Source organism: Lycorma delicatula, chromosome 1, assembly GCF_047948215.1.
Source record: "Lycorma delicatula isolate Av1 chromosome 1, ASM4794821v1, whole genome shotgun sequence".
NCBI classification, from domain to species: domain Eukaryota; kingdom Metazoa; phylum Arthropoda; class Insecta; order Hemiptera; family Fulgoridae; genus Lycorma; species Lycorma delicatula.
The window spans coordinates 284,288,479-284,302,928 of record NC_134455.1 but is presented as its reverse complement, the minus strand read 5'-3'; the positions used below and the strand labels follow the sequence as shown (position 1 = coordinate 284,302,928).

The 14,450-nt window shown below is 28.7% G+C and overlaps 1 protein-coding gene and 2 pseudogenes across 2 annotated transcripts in view; all 3 read right to left on the bottom strand.

The window, feature by feature from the left end:
• LOC142332349 (voltage-gated inwardly rectifying potassium channel KCNH6-like) overlaps positions 1–14,450 on the bottom strand; it is a 792,659-nt gene that overhangs the window by 20,194 nt on the left and 758,015 nt on the right. The gene's annotated exons all lie outside the window — the stretch shown is intronic.
• Positions 5,877–7,055, bottom strand: LOC142318532 (cytochrome c oxidase subunit 3-like; annotated as a pseudogene).
• LOC142332362 (cytochrome c oxidase subunit 2-like) lies at positions 7,600–8,326 on the bottom strand (annotated as a pseudogene).

The window sequence follows — 14,450 nt, the reverse complement described above, 5'->3', positions numbered from 1 at the left end:
AGTTGTGTTGATGTATATAACAACGTTTCTTATAAATCTATAAATGAATTGTTATAACATTTAAATTGTAATTAAAATATATTCTTGCCAAATTTAGAAAGCTCAGTTAATATGCAAGGTAAGGATGTATTAGAGAACCAGCAAATGGCTTCCCAGCATTGGCCAATCACCTGGCCATTCTTGTCTACAATGTCCTGCCACTGTATCCTATCCTCTCAAAAATACTATAAGCAGTGCCACCACTAATAACACATCTATCAACTACTGTACATGTATGTGTTTACATTTCAAATTTTGGTAAGCATAAGCAAACTACATATTTAATAATAGTAATAAACAACATTAACTGTAATGAATGTGACAATTATATTAGGTAAAACTAATAGGTCTTTTAAAACGAAATTCTAAGAGTTATCTTAGAACTAATAAAAATGAAAATATTAATATTTTCAGTGTTATAAAATATCTATTGTTCTAATATTAAATATAATAATAGACTTGGAAATAGTCTACAGACATCAGAAAAATATTAGGGACATAATAAATTAGAAATGAAAAAATATTATAGACAGAAATACAAACAAAAATATACATTAATGTATAGCCACATAAATTTTGAGCAAAATGATTATGAAAATTGGTACACTTTACAACATGTTAAGTTAATAAAATATCTCATTACATTTCATGACATTTAATTATTCTGTTTTATATTTGGCAATAATAATGTATTATCTGAAGTTATAATATTTATTTTAATAACTGATCCGGGATCCTTGAGATACTGAAATCTTAAGTGTTATTGATAAGATCATCTCAGTATATGTAACTGGTGACTTCATGCTTTATATAATATTAAATTGCCTTTATATAGGAGGTATTTAGGTATTAGAGGACATGCTTCTAGTATTTTCAGTCATACCTAATAGGCAATCATTTGCTCAGATAAGGAAGGGAAAAAGCTCTCTTGAAGATTCTTATTAGTTGGGTTTTATGCTGTTTTTGGGATCATGGGTTTTCCGATCCTCATTTTGAATCCTTTCAGTACTTTTGTGAACAATGTTTCACTTGTATATATCATTACTTCAGTAGTATCATGAGTTCCAATGTGATTTATACAAATAGCGTCTAATTTCACTAAATAGGTTACTTCTAAAATAAATAAAACTAAACATTCAAATTTTTCTGTTTAGGTATAATGAATCACTTCAGATTAATAAAGTTATTTAAAATAAGTAGACATATGCTCAGTCTACAATAAGTAATATATGCTCACAACATAGTTGAACAAATAGAGTCATCATATGGGTTAGTATTCTGGTGCCTATGTTTTGGAAAAGGCACATCCTGTTTAAAAATAAATAAATATGTTGAGGTGGTGTGTGTGTGTGTATGTGCGCACACGCATGCAAGCATGCGGGTTCATACTTGTATCATCTTTGTGAAAATCCAAATAATGTTCTCCTTGATATGTACTATGTGTTTTTCCATTGTAAATTAAATTAAATATTCCATTGTAATTAAATTGTATTATATCCTGATATTATCCATTTCATATAACATTTGAAATGCTATACCTCACACTTCTATGAGAGATACAACTGTGTGGTAGATGGTAGAGAGAGTGGAGGAGTGGCTATTTTCATAAAGGATGAGATATCGGCTACAAGGATTCAACTGACCACTCTCGTTCCTGTTGTTGCAGTAAAGATCTCTATCCCTTTCAAGTTACATATCTGCAATCTATATCTCTCGCCGAACACTGAGTTCAGTGCTCTAGATATCTCGAATCTCTTCACACAAATACCATCTCCATTGTTAATAGTAGGAGATTTCAATGCCCACCATGTTTCCTGGGGCTCGACCTTCTGCTCCACTCGAGGAAATATAGTACACAGTGTAAGACCTTTGTTTGCTGAATAATGGATCTCATACATTCATGTCTTTATCATCTGGTACTATGTCTAACAGCGATCTCTCCATATGCTCACCAAACTTACTCCCTCGTCTTGATTGGTCTATTTGTGATGACTTTTACGACAGTGACCACAAACCTATTATTATTGGTTTCGGTGTGGACAACGAGATTAAGAGAAGGCCATGGAGGTGGACTGTTGAAGGGGCCTTCCAATCACAGTATGACGACGGTGCGAACATCCTTGAGCAATGTTCCTCTTTTACGTCCATGATACTTGAAACTGCGAACAGGTATATCCCACAAACATCGGATAACCCTAAACGTCCTTACGTTCCATGGTGGAATGATGATTGCAAATATGCTATTAATAATCGACGACGAGCACTACGCAAGTTTAATAATAGACCTACAACTGAATATATAAATTTGTACCGCAGGCTAGAGCAGTGTGCCGTCGGGTCTTCTTGAACACTAAGAGGAATTCATGGACGAAATATGTGAACACCATCTCACGTACTACTCCCGCGTCTACTGTGTGGAAAAAAATCCATGCAATTTTCAGATCGCCAAGGCAATCTATTCTCGGTCTCATTGATGAAGGAGAACTCCTTTCATCATCTTCGGCTGTAGCAAGTACTTTAGCAAAATCTTTCCGCTCGGTGTCTCTCACTTCATCATATAGTAACGACAAGGTACAAAGCATGGATAGAAATATTGGCGTTAAACATTGGTAATTCGGTTGGTGAATTGAACACTCCATTCTTATTTAAAGAATTGTTGCACGCACCTAAGAACTCACGTGATACTTCCCCTGGACCAGACAACGTTCGCCTTTGTATGCTTTCACACCTTCCTAACTCAGCACTACAACATCTTTTTAATATTTACAATGGTTTATTCTCTGAACAAGTCTTTCCGCCCGGTTGGTCAGAAGCATTTATTATACCAGTACTAAAGCCTGGTAAAGACAAAACCGATCTCTCAAGCTACCGCCATATTTCTTTAACAAGCGTGTTGTGTAAAATAATGGACAGAATGGTAAACCGCAGGCTTACATGGTACTTGGAGAAACATGGCTTTCTTTCTTCGGAACAGTGTGGTTTCCGACATGGAAGATCTTCCATTGACCATTTAGTGTCAATGGAGACAGCCATACAAAACGCCTTCCTGAACCGCTAACACCTCGTTGCTATCTTCTTCGATAAAAAAAAAGCGTACGACACAGCCTGGCGACGTGGTATTCTAAACACCCTTAGGAGATGGGGAATCAAGGGCAGTATGCTTGCTTTACCCGGGGATTCTTAAATCACCGAACGTTTCGTGTTCGTGTAGACGATTCACTTTCAGATAGTGTCGTCTCGGATAATGGAATACCTCAAGGTAGTGTATTAAGTGCCACCTTGTTTTCTGTAGCCATAAACAGCATTACCAATTGTGTACAGGCTCCTGTCTCATGTTCTCTATTCGCTGACGATTTTGTTATTTACGTTGCAAGTCGCTGAAAACCCACAGCAGAGCGACTGCTACAGAACACTATATTTCACCTTAACGCTTGGTGAAGAACTACTGGTTTCACATTTTCATCCGACAAGACGAAATGTGTAGTCTTTTCTTGGCTACGGAACCCTTCTATTCCGCGGGTTTTTCTGAACAGAGAGCTTATTGCTGTCTCTCCTTACGTCAAGTTTCTAGGTTTGCTTTTTGATAGCCTTCTTACTTGGGTCAAACATATTAAGTAATTGAGGACAAAATGTTCCAAACTTTTAGATATGATGCGGGTCCTTAGTAACACCAATTGGGGAGCCGATCGGTCATGTATGTTACGTTTTTACTATTCCCTTGTTCGTTCCCGTTTAGATTATGGTTGTGTTGCCTACTCTTCAGCTCGTCAAACCGTGCTTAAAATGCTGGACGGTGTACATTATGCTTTTCTTCGGCTTGCCACAGGTGTGTTTAGATCAAGCCCTATCGCAAGCTTACTTGTAGACTGTGGCGAGCCATCACTTTGGGATAGACGAGACCAGCTTTTGTTATCTTATTTTGCCCGACTCAAAGGACAGCCAAATCACCCGGCTTTTGATCCAGTTCTTAGGAATCCTAATTTAAGGAAGTATGAGGACCGTCCACGCTGTACTGCGCCTGTGGGTGTTCGTACCCGACGTCTGCTGCAGCATATACATGTTGACACTCTCTTGTTCTTTCCATCATGTCCGTGCTCATATCTTCCGTGGAGAATAAACCTTGTAAATTTTACATTTGACCTTACAACATACGATAAACAATCAACACCACCTACTGTTTTCTGGCAAATGTGTCAGTATATTCTCACCAATACGAACCCAGACGCGGTGATATACACTGATGGGTCGAAACAAGACGGCACCGTTGGTTGTGCTTTTGTTGTCAATGAAAAAACTTGTATGTTTGGCCTACCCTACCCGGTATTACGAGTGTGTTCACCGCTGAACTACTCGCTATAAATAGGGCTCTACATATCTTAACCTCTAAATATAGAAACATTCTTATTTGCAGTGACTCGTGTAGTGCTCTCCAGGCGTTATAAAACTTTTATTCCAAACATCCTGCCGTCATTGAAATTTACAATGCAATCGCTGAGTTAGATAATCGCAACACAGAAGTAAGTTTTTGCATGGTCCCTAGCCACGTAGGGATTCTTGGTAACGAAAGAGCAGATTATGCTGCCCAAGAAGCGTGTATTCAACCTCCTTTCACCAACCGACTAGTACCTTTGATTTTATCAATCGTGTAAAACAATCTCTGAGAGCAAGGTGGCAAAGTGACTGGGCGACTACCGTCGATAATAAACTCCGACGGATTAAAGATTCAGTGTTGCCATGGAGCTCCTCTTGCAGAAAGTCTTGTCGTGAGGAAGTGGTCCTATGCCGGTTACGGGTAGGACATACGAGGATCACACATGAATACCTAATATCAGGAGAAGTCCCACCCTTATGCACACGATGCAACTGCCGCATGACTGTGCACCACATTCTCGTGAACTGCATATGTTCAGCGGCGTTGTGTCGTAAGTTTAATCTACCTAGAAACATTCGTGATCTCTTGTACAATAATAACGAAATTTTGGACCGGATGTTTTTGTTTTTGCATAGTACCAGGTTACTGCAAGAAATTTAATATTATCATATATATTTTTATGCTAGAAGAGTTATTGATAATTTTTAACCTTTATTTTCAATTTTGATTTTTTTGGTTCAATGTCTAATTTTTTTATCCGACAAGGAAGCCTTTTGCACAACGCCCATCGGAATTAGGTAAGTTTTATATAGTTACTATAGTCACTTGAAAGGTAGTTAGCGGCTCCTTTTCTTTTTATTCTTTTAACTGGATATAATCAATTTTTTCATTAACAGTGAATAGCTTCTATTTAGCTTCAGTTAAATTGAGTATGAGGATTATCCTTAAATTTAAGTCGAAATTAATTGTAATTTTACTTCTTTACTCTGTTAAGAGAAATTGATTATTCAATAATTTTTATTTGCAAAGTAAATGTTATATTTAACTATTCTCCTTAATTTCTTCATTCTAGTATTCCTATTTTCCATTCATGTATAAGTCCTAAGATTAGAATTAGGATTGTAATTGTTGATGAAATTAGTCATTCTTCTATAATTATTATTTTTGTTGAGAATATTGGTATAATCATTGAAATTTCAATGTCAAAGATTAGGAAGATTGTTGCAATTAGAAAGAAGTGAGTAGAAAATGATTTTCGTGTGGATGATATTTTTGAGAATCCGCATTCAAATGGTGAATTTTTTTCTCGTCTTATTTTATTCTTTTTAGAAATTATTATTGTAAATATTATTATTATGGTAATGATTAGTCTTAGTGAAATTATTGTTATTGTAATTTTAATTATCTTTTTAATTTTATTTAATCTATTAGTTGGAGGCTAATTATACTTTTTGTACTAAAAAGATTATTATTTTCCTCATCAGTAAATTGAAAGGTATAGGAATAATCAGATTACGTCTACGAAATGTCAGTATCAGATTGCTGATTCTAGGCCTAGGTGATGACTGGCTGAAAAATGTATTTTTATACATCGTACTATTGATACTATGATGAAGGTTGTTCCTACGATTACGTGGATTCCGTGGAATCCTGTAGTTAGGAAGAATGATGATCCATAAATTGAATCTGCTATTGTGAATGTTGATTGTTGATATTCTCATTTTTGTAAAAATGTAAAGTATAATCCTAAAATGATAGTCAGTATTAATGATTTATTTGATATTGATAATTTATTTAATAGGATTCTGTGATGTGCTCATGTTACTGTAATTCCTGATGAGATTAAAATAATTGTATTTAATAGTGGAACTTCTATAGGGTTGAATGGTTTAATAGATTTTGGTGGTCAATTTATTCCGATTTCAATTGATGGTGATAGTCTTGAGTGAAAAAATATTCAGAAGAATGATGCAAAGAATATTATTTCTGAGATAATGAATATAATTATTCCTATTTTTATTAGTGATTTTACTTTGTTTGTATGGTTTCCTTGAAATGTTGCTTCTCGTGTAATGTCTCGTCATCATAATATTATTGTTATTGTTGATAAGGTTAATCCTAATATTATTAATCTGTATTCTTTTGTCTGAGTTCATTTTACAGTTCCTGTTAATAATGTTATTACGTTTATGGATAGTATGATTGGTCAAGGTCTTTTTGTTACTATGTGAAATGGGTGATTTTTTTTCATAAGGTACTTCTCTAGAATAAAGAGTTACAAGTGTTGCAAATACATATGCTTGAATTATTGAAATTGCTGTTTCAAATGCTGTTAAGGTTATTTGAATTGGTATAATGAATACTAATATTTTAATAGATGATGTATTTCCTAATAGAGTTATTAATAGGTGTCCTGCAATTATATTGGCAGTTAATCGTACTGCTAGTGAGATTGGTCGAATTAGGTTTCCTGTAGTTTCAATTATAATTATTATTGGTGAAATAGCTGAGGGTGTTCCTTTTGGGAGTATATGTTTAAATATTTCATTTGTGAAGTTTTTTCATCTGTAAATTGTAATTATGATTCATCTTGGTAATGCAATTGATATAGATACTACTAAGTGACTTGTTGATGTAAATACATAAGGGATTAATCCTATTATATTTCTGATTATGATAAATATAAAGATTGATATTACTATGATTAAGATTTCTTTTTGGTGAGTTATTAATTTAAATTCATTTATTAATTTTTTTTCTATTATTTTTATTATTATATTTATTCGAGATTTTTTTGTTCAGTATCATTTTGGTAAAATTACTGTTGTTATTATTATAATAATTCAATTTCTTTGTAAAAGTTTAGTTATTGGATCAAATGTTGAAAATAGTCTGGTTATCATTTTCAGTTAATATTTAATTTTCTTTTTTTTTTGTTATTTTTTTTATTTGTATTTAGGTTAGTTATAAAGAATAATTTTGTTATATTTATTATGATTGTGGCTGTTGTTATTATTAATATGATGTTTCATATAATTGGTGATATTTGAGGAATCAAGATGCACATAGAATGTATTTTTTATTTGACAGTTAAATGTTTTTTTTAAACTAGCTTCTTTCATTAAGAGTATTCGATGTTTACTATATTTTGGTTTAAGAGACCATTACTTTCTTTCAGTCACTTAATGTTTATTAATTTTATGTTTTTATTCATTTAATGAATGATTTTATGTTAATTCTTTCTATGGTGATTGGTATAAATCTGTGATTTATTCCGCAGATTTCTGAGCATTGTCCAAAGAATACTCCTGGATTTTTAGTTATTAGTCTGATTTGATTAAGTCGTCCTGGGATTGCATCTATTTTTACTCCTATTGATGGGATTGTTCAAGAGTGGATTACGTCAGAAGATGAAACAATTATTCGAATTTGTGTTGAGAATGGGATAACTATTCGGTTGTCTACTTCAATTAATCGAAATGAAGGTAATTCTGTTTGTGGTTTTATGTATGATTCAAATTCTATTTTTTTAGAGTCTGAATATTCATATGATCAATATCATTGATGTCCAATTGTTTTAATAGTAATTGATGGTTTAATTACTTCTTCTATTAGGTACAAGGTTTTAATTGATGGGATGGCGATAAAGATTAAGATAATTGCTGGTATTGTTGTTCAAATTGTTTCTATTAATTGATTTTCTGTTAATATATTATTTGATAATTTATTTTTTGTTATTGTTGCTATTATGATTGTTACTGTGACTGTAATGGATAATAGAATTATTATGGTATGATCATGGAAATTTAATAGTTGTTCTATAATTGGTCTGGCTCTATTAATTATGTTAAATTTTATTAATGATGATATTTCTAAGGAAATTTTTTTAAATTTATTAATGAATTTTAAGTTCATGGCAATTTTCTGCCACTTTTAGAATGGCTTAGTTACTAGTGGTAATTCATTAAAAGAGTGTTCTGGGGGTGGTGTAATTGAAAATCATTCAATTGAGGATGATTTATTATTTTTAAAGATTGTAATACGTTTAAATGCTATTGCTTCTCACATAATGAATATAAATATTATAATTCTGATTATTGAAATTAATGATCCCATTGATGAAATTGCGTTTCATGTTATATAGTTGTCAGGGTAATCTGAGTATCGTCGTGGTATTCCGGCTAGTCCTAAAAAGTGTTGTGGAAAGAATGTTAAATTTACTCCTAGAAATATGGTTGAGAATTGAATTTTTAATCATTTTTTATTTATTCTTATACCTGTTATTAGTGGGAATCAGTGAATAATTCTTGCTATAATGGCAAATACTGCTCCTATTGATAATACGTAGTGAAAGTGAGCTACAACATAGTATGTATCATGTAAAATTACGTCAATTGAAGAGTTGGCTAGGATTACTCCTGTTAATCCTCCAATAGTGAATAGAAAAACAAATCCTATAGATCAAATTATTTGGGGTGATTTTTTTTTTGTTATTCCTTGTATAGTGGCTATTCATCTAAAGATTTTAATTCCTGTTGGTACTGCAATAATTATAGTTGCAGAGGTAAAATATGCTCGTGTGTCAATATCTATACCTACAGTAAATATGTGGTGTGCTCATACAATAAATCCTAAAATACCGATTGCTAGTATTGCATAGATTATTCCCAGATGTCCAAATGTTATTATTTTTCCTCTTTCATTTGTAATAATATGTGAGATTAATCCGAATCCTGGTAAAATTAAAATATATACTTCTGGATGTCCAAAGAATCAGAATAAGTGCTGATATAAAATTGGGTCTCCTCCACCCGTGGGGTCAAAAAATGAGGTATTAAAGTTTCGATCTGTTAGTAGTATTGTAATTGCTCCAGCTAATACTGGTAATGATACTAGTAGTAAAACTGCTGTAATTAGGACTGATCAACAGAAAAGGGGTATTTTTTCTATAGTTATTCCTTTTGGCCGTATATTTATTGTTGTTGAAATGAAATTGATTGCTCCTATAATTGATCTTAAACCTGCGATGTGAAGTGAAAAAATAGTTAGGTCTACTGAAGGTCCTGAATGTGCAATTTGGGCTGAGAGAGGGGGGTAAACAGTTCATCCTGTTCCTGATCCTGACCCTACGATTGATCTTGCAATTAAAAGTGAAATTGATGGTGGTAGTAATCAAAATCTTATATTATTTATTCGTGGGAATGCCATGTCTGGTGCACCGATTATTATAGGAACTAATCAGTTTCCAAATCCTCCAATTATAATAGGTATAACTATAAAGAAAATTATAATGAATGCATGAGATGTTACGATGGTATTATAGATTTGGTCATTTTTAATTATTGATCCTGGTTGTATTAATTCTAATCGAATAATTATTCTTCTTATTGTTCCGAGTAGTCTAGCTCATAGCCCAAAAATAAAATAGAGGGTTCCGATATCTTTATGATTTGTTGAAAATATTCATTTATTCATTAAGAATGGGATGGCTGATTTAGGCGATAAATTGTAAATTTATTTAAGGTTTAAACCTCTCATTATGTCTTATATTCAATTATGATTCTATATTGCAAATATAGAGGTGCATTATTTGCTAAGGCTTATTTACAATAATAATTTTAACTTTGAAGGTTAATAGTTTTTTTAACTTAAATCCTTCTTTAGTTTAATTTAAAGATTATTATTATTGGAATTCCTATAAAATTTAAGATAATTGGGATAATTGATTCTTTTTTTATTAATTTTTTTATTTTTAATTTATTTGATTTGGTTATTGTAGGGATTATTATATTTAGGTATATGAATGTTGATAAAATTGATGAAATTAATATAATGAGTGGGATTATTGGTGTTATACAAATTGTTGATTTTATAATTATTCATTTTATTAAAAATCCTATAGTTGGAGGTATACCTCTTATTGATAATGATGAGATTATTAGGGATATTTTTGTTAAATTTGTTTGATTATTGATTTGGTTTAAAAAATTGATGTTATTTTTTTTAAATGTGTTTATTATAGTTAAGTTGATTGTAGTGTATATAATTAATAGAAAAATAAATTGTTGTTTTGAAATCATTAATGAAAAAATTATTACTGGTGAATTTGAGATTGATGAGTATGCTATTAATTTTTTAAGTGATGTTTGTTTTATTCCTGAGATTGGTGCCATAATTATTGATATAATTATTGATATTATTATTAGTTTAATTCTGGTTATTTGGGTTGCAATAATTGTGGGGATTATTTTTTGTATAGTTATTATTATTATACACATTTCTCATCTTATTATTTGTATGATTCTTGGTACTCATAGGTGAAATGGGATTATACCTATTTTTATTAAAATTCTCATTATTATTAAAATTCTTTCATTAATGGGGCAATTAATGATAGCGTTAATAATTATTGAGGTTATTATAATTGATGAGGATATTCTTTGAATAATTAAATATTTTATAGATTGTTCATTTATTTTATTTCTTTTTTTTAAAAGGGGTAGAAAAGAAATTAAATTAATTTCTATAGATATTCATGAGAATATTATTCTGTTGGAGGATATTGTTATGATAATTCTTATGGTTATCGTTATGATAAATATTATTTTTGATAAATTTATTTTAATTAAAAAGAGAATTTATTCATCGATGGGGTATGAACCCATAAGCTTAATTTAGCTTATCTTTTTGTAAAAGGATGTGTGATGCATTAAGAATTTTGATTTCTTTAGTTTCAGTTTAATTCTGGATTTTACAATTTAGCATGAGTGAGGTTTCACTTAATTTACTTCATCAAAGTAATCCTTTAATCAGGCATCTTGCTTAAGTATGAAAATCCATTGTTTTTTTTCCTTTTTTTTTTTTATCTGTCATTTTTTTTTTTACGGTACATTATTTGTTTATTTGGGTTTCTTTAATTTTTTTTGCAATTTTTTGCAATTTTTTTGCAATTTTTTGCAATTTTTTTGCAATTTTTTGCAATTTTTTGCAATTTTTTTGCAATTTTTTGCAATTTTTTTGCAATTTTTTGCAATTTTTTTGCAATTTTTTTGCAATTTTTTGCAATTTTTTTGCAATTTTTTGCAATTTTTTTGCAATTTTTTTGCAATTTTTTGCAATTTTTTTGCAATTTTTTTGCAATTTTTTGCAATTTTTTGCAATTTTTGATTTTTAAGTTTAATTTTTCAACAAAAATTTTTTTGTTATAATAAGATATTTATATTATATCATTCAATTGATTAATTATTATATTACAAAAAAGAAAAAAGATAATTATATTATAATATATATATTATATATAGTAATATATTTATTTAAATATATCTATTTCTCCCTTTAATATTTAATCTTATAAAATATAATATTTTAATATATAAGAGTTATATAAATTAAAAAAATTATTATATAATAAATAACCTCTTATATTTAATTAAGAATTTTAATATAATATAGATTTTTAATTAAATGTAAAATAGTTTTTGTAAAGATAATCATCTAAAATAAATTATTTAATTAAATGCATCAATTAGATATTTAATAAAAATAATTCTTATTTTTAATTAAATAATTAGTTTATAAGGATCTAATTAAAAACAACTTTTAATTAAATTAAATAGGATTTTATTAAAAATAATTTTATTCATTTTAATAAATTTTAAGGTTAAAAAAACCTAAGGAATATAATTACATTATAATAAGTATATATAAAAACATATAATTATTAAAAAAAAAAAAAAAAAAAAAAACCTCATGGTCTAATTTTAAATTTGAGGTTTAGTTTAATAAGATAATTACATATGTTTTATTTAAATATTTATTTTGGTCTCTTAAGAACAAATTTATTATTATAATATTTTTTGTTAGTAATATCAAGATCATTTTTTGTTTAAGTTCATTTTTATGTACTTAGAACCGTTATTTTTTTTTTTGTAAAAAAATTATGACATTTAGTTTAATTATTTATGTTTGTGTGACTTTTGAATGAAAATTTTTACATTCACTTTTATATTTAAACCATTTTTGTAGAAAATTGTGATAATGTTAGGGGTAGCTTTATCTAATATTTTTGTGGCTTTTGAATATCAACTTTTAAGTTCACTTTTTATTAATTTAATTACTGTTTCTTATTTCAATTAGGTAATGTTAGGGGTAGCTTTATCTAATATTTTTGTGGCTTTTGAATATCAACTTTTAAGTTCACTTTTTATTAATTTAATTACTGTTTCTTATTTCAATTAGGTAATGTTAGGGGTAGCTTTATCTAATATTTTTGTGGCTTTTGAATATCAACTTTTAAGTTCACTTTTTATTAATTTAATTACTGTTTCTTATTTCAATTAGGTAATGTTAGGGGTAGCTTTATCTAATATTTTTGTGGCTTTTGAATATCAACTTTTAAGTTCACTTTTTATTAATTTAATTACTGTTTCTTATTTCAATTAGGTAATGTTAGGGGTAGCTTTATCTAATATTTTCATTTAAATTATTAGCTTATGATTTTATTTACTGTTTTAAGCTATAATTAATTTAACTTCAGTTAGGGGTAGCTTGAAGTTATGTTTGCACAGGGGAGAAGATCCTTTTTTAAATGTAATTTATTTGGTTTTTTGTTTGTAAAATTTCATTTAAGGTTCCTTTAAAATATTATTTTAAAAAAAATTTGATTTTTGTTTTAAAATTTGGCTTTAAATTTATAACGCATGTAAATTTTTGTTAGGTTAAATATCCTTAATGGTTTATTTTTATTTTCAGTGTTAAGGTTTTTTAATTTAATTTTTTAATTTAAGTTATATTTTTTAGAACCAAAAAATGTTGTGCCAGCATTTGCGGTTATTCCTCAGGTTCAGGTTAATTTTTTTAGAATTTAGTCTTATTTAGTTTTAATATTTTGTATTTAGGTGAAATTTATATAATAAATTTTTTTTTTTCTATGTAAGTTTGAGTTTAAACCAGGATTAGATACCCTGTTATTCTTAATTAGTAATTTTTTTCTAAGGTAGTATATTTTTTATAATTGAAATTTAATAGATCTGGCGGTTTTTAAATCTTTTTAGAGGAACCTGTAATTTAAATGATATTCCACGATTTTTTGTACCTTTTTTTTCTTGTATATCTCTGTCGTTGAGTGTAACGAAAGTTTATTTTCTTTTTCTTTTTTAAGATTTATGTTAGGTCAAGATGCAGTTATAAGAAGGTTATTATGGGTTACATTAATTTTTGTTTTTTGATTTTTTAATTTGATTAAATCTGAATTTGGATTTAATAGTAATTTTTTTTAATAAAATTTTTGAATTTTGCTCTTAATTATGTACATATCGCCCGTCACTCTCATAAATTGAGATAAGTCGTAACAAAGTAGATGTACTGGAAAGTGTATCTAGAATCGGACTTTGGTTTATTCTTATTTACAATAAGATTTATTACTGTTCAATTCAGTTGAGTCTGATAGGTTTTTTTTTTTTTTTTTTTTTTTTTTTTTTTTTTTTTTAAATTTTTTTTGTGTCTTTCTTTTTTTTTATTTGATTTTTTTTAATTTAGTTAATTGTACAGTGTTGGATAATTAAATTTTATTTTAGAATAATAATTTTTTTTAGTACCTTTTGTATCAGGGTTAATTAATTTTTTAAATTTATTTTTTTTTCCCGAATAGTGAAGATCTATCTTAATCTGTATTTTATTGTGGAATAATTATTTATAAGTTTGGGATTGTTTTGATATGAAATTCATTTCTTTTTATATCTGGTTATCTGGTAAATTGATTCAATCGAGAATTTCTTTTTGTTAATTTTATTTTTTTTTTTCATTTTGAAATTTTATATTAAGGTGGATAAGCTCTTTTTTAAATATATAATTTATTTTTTTTCTTTTTCTTGTTGGATTAGAATCTTTCATCATTTAAAGTTCGTTGTAGATTAAATTATTTTTTTTTTATATTTATTTTTTTACTGGATTTAAATTAATTTTTTTATTTTTAATTATGATTAAATTAGTAGATTTAAAAATTTCATTTATGAATTAGGCAAGAAATAATTTCGCCTGT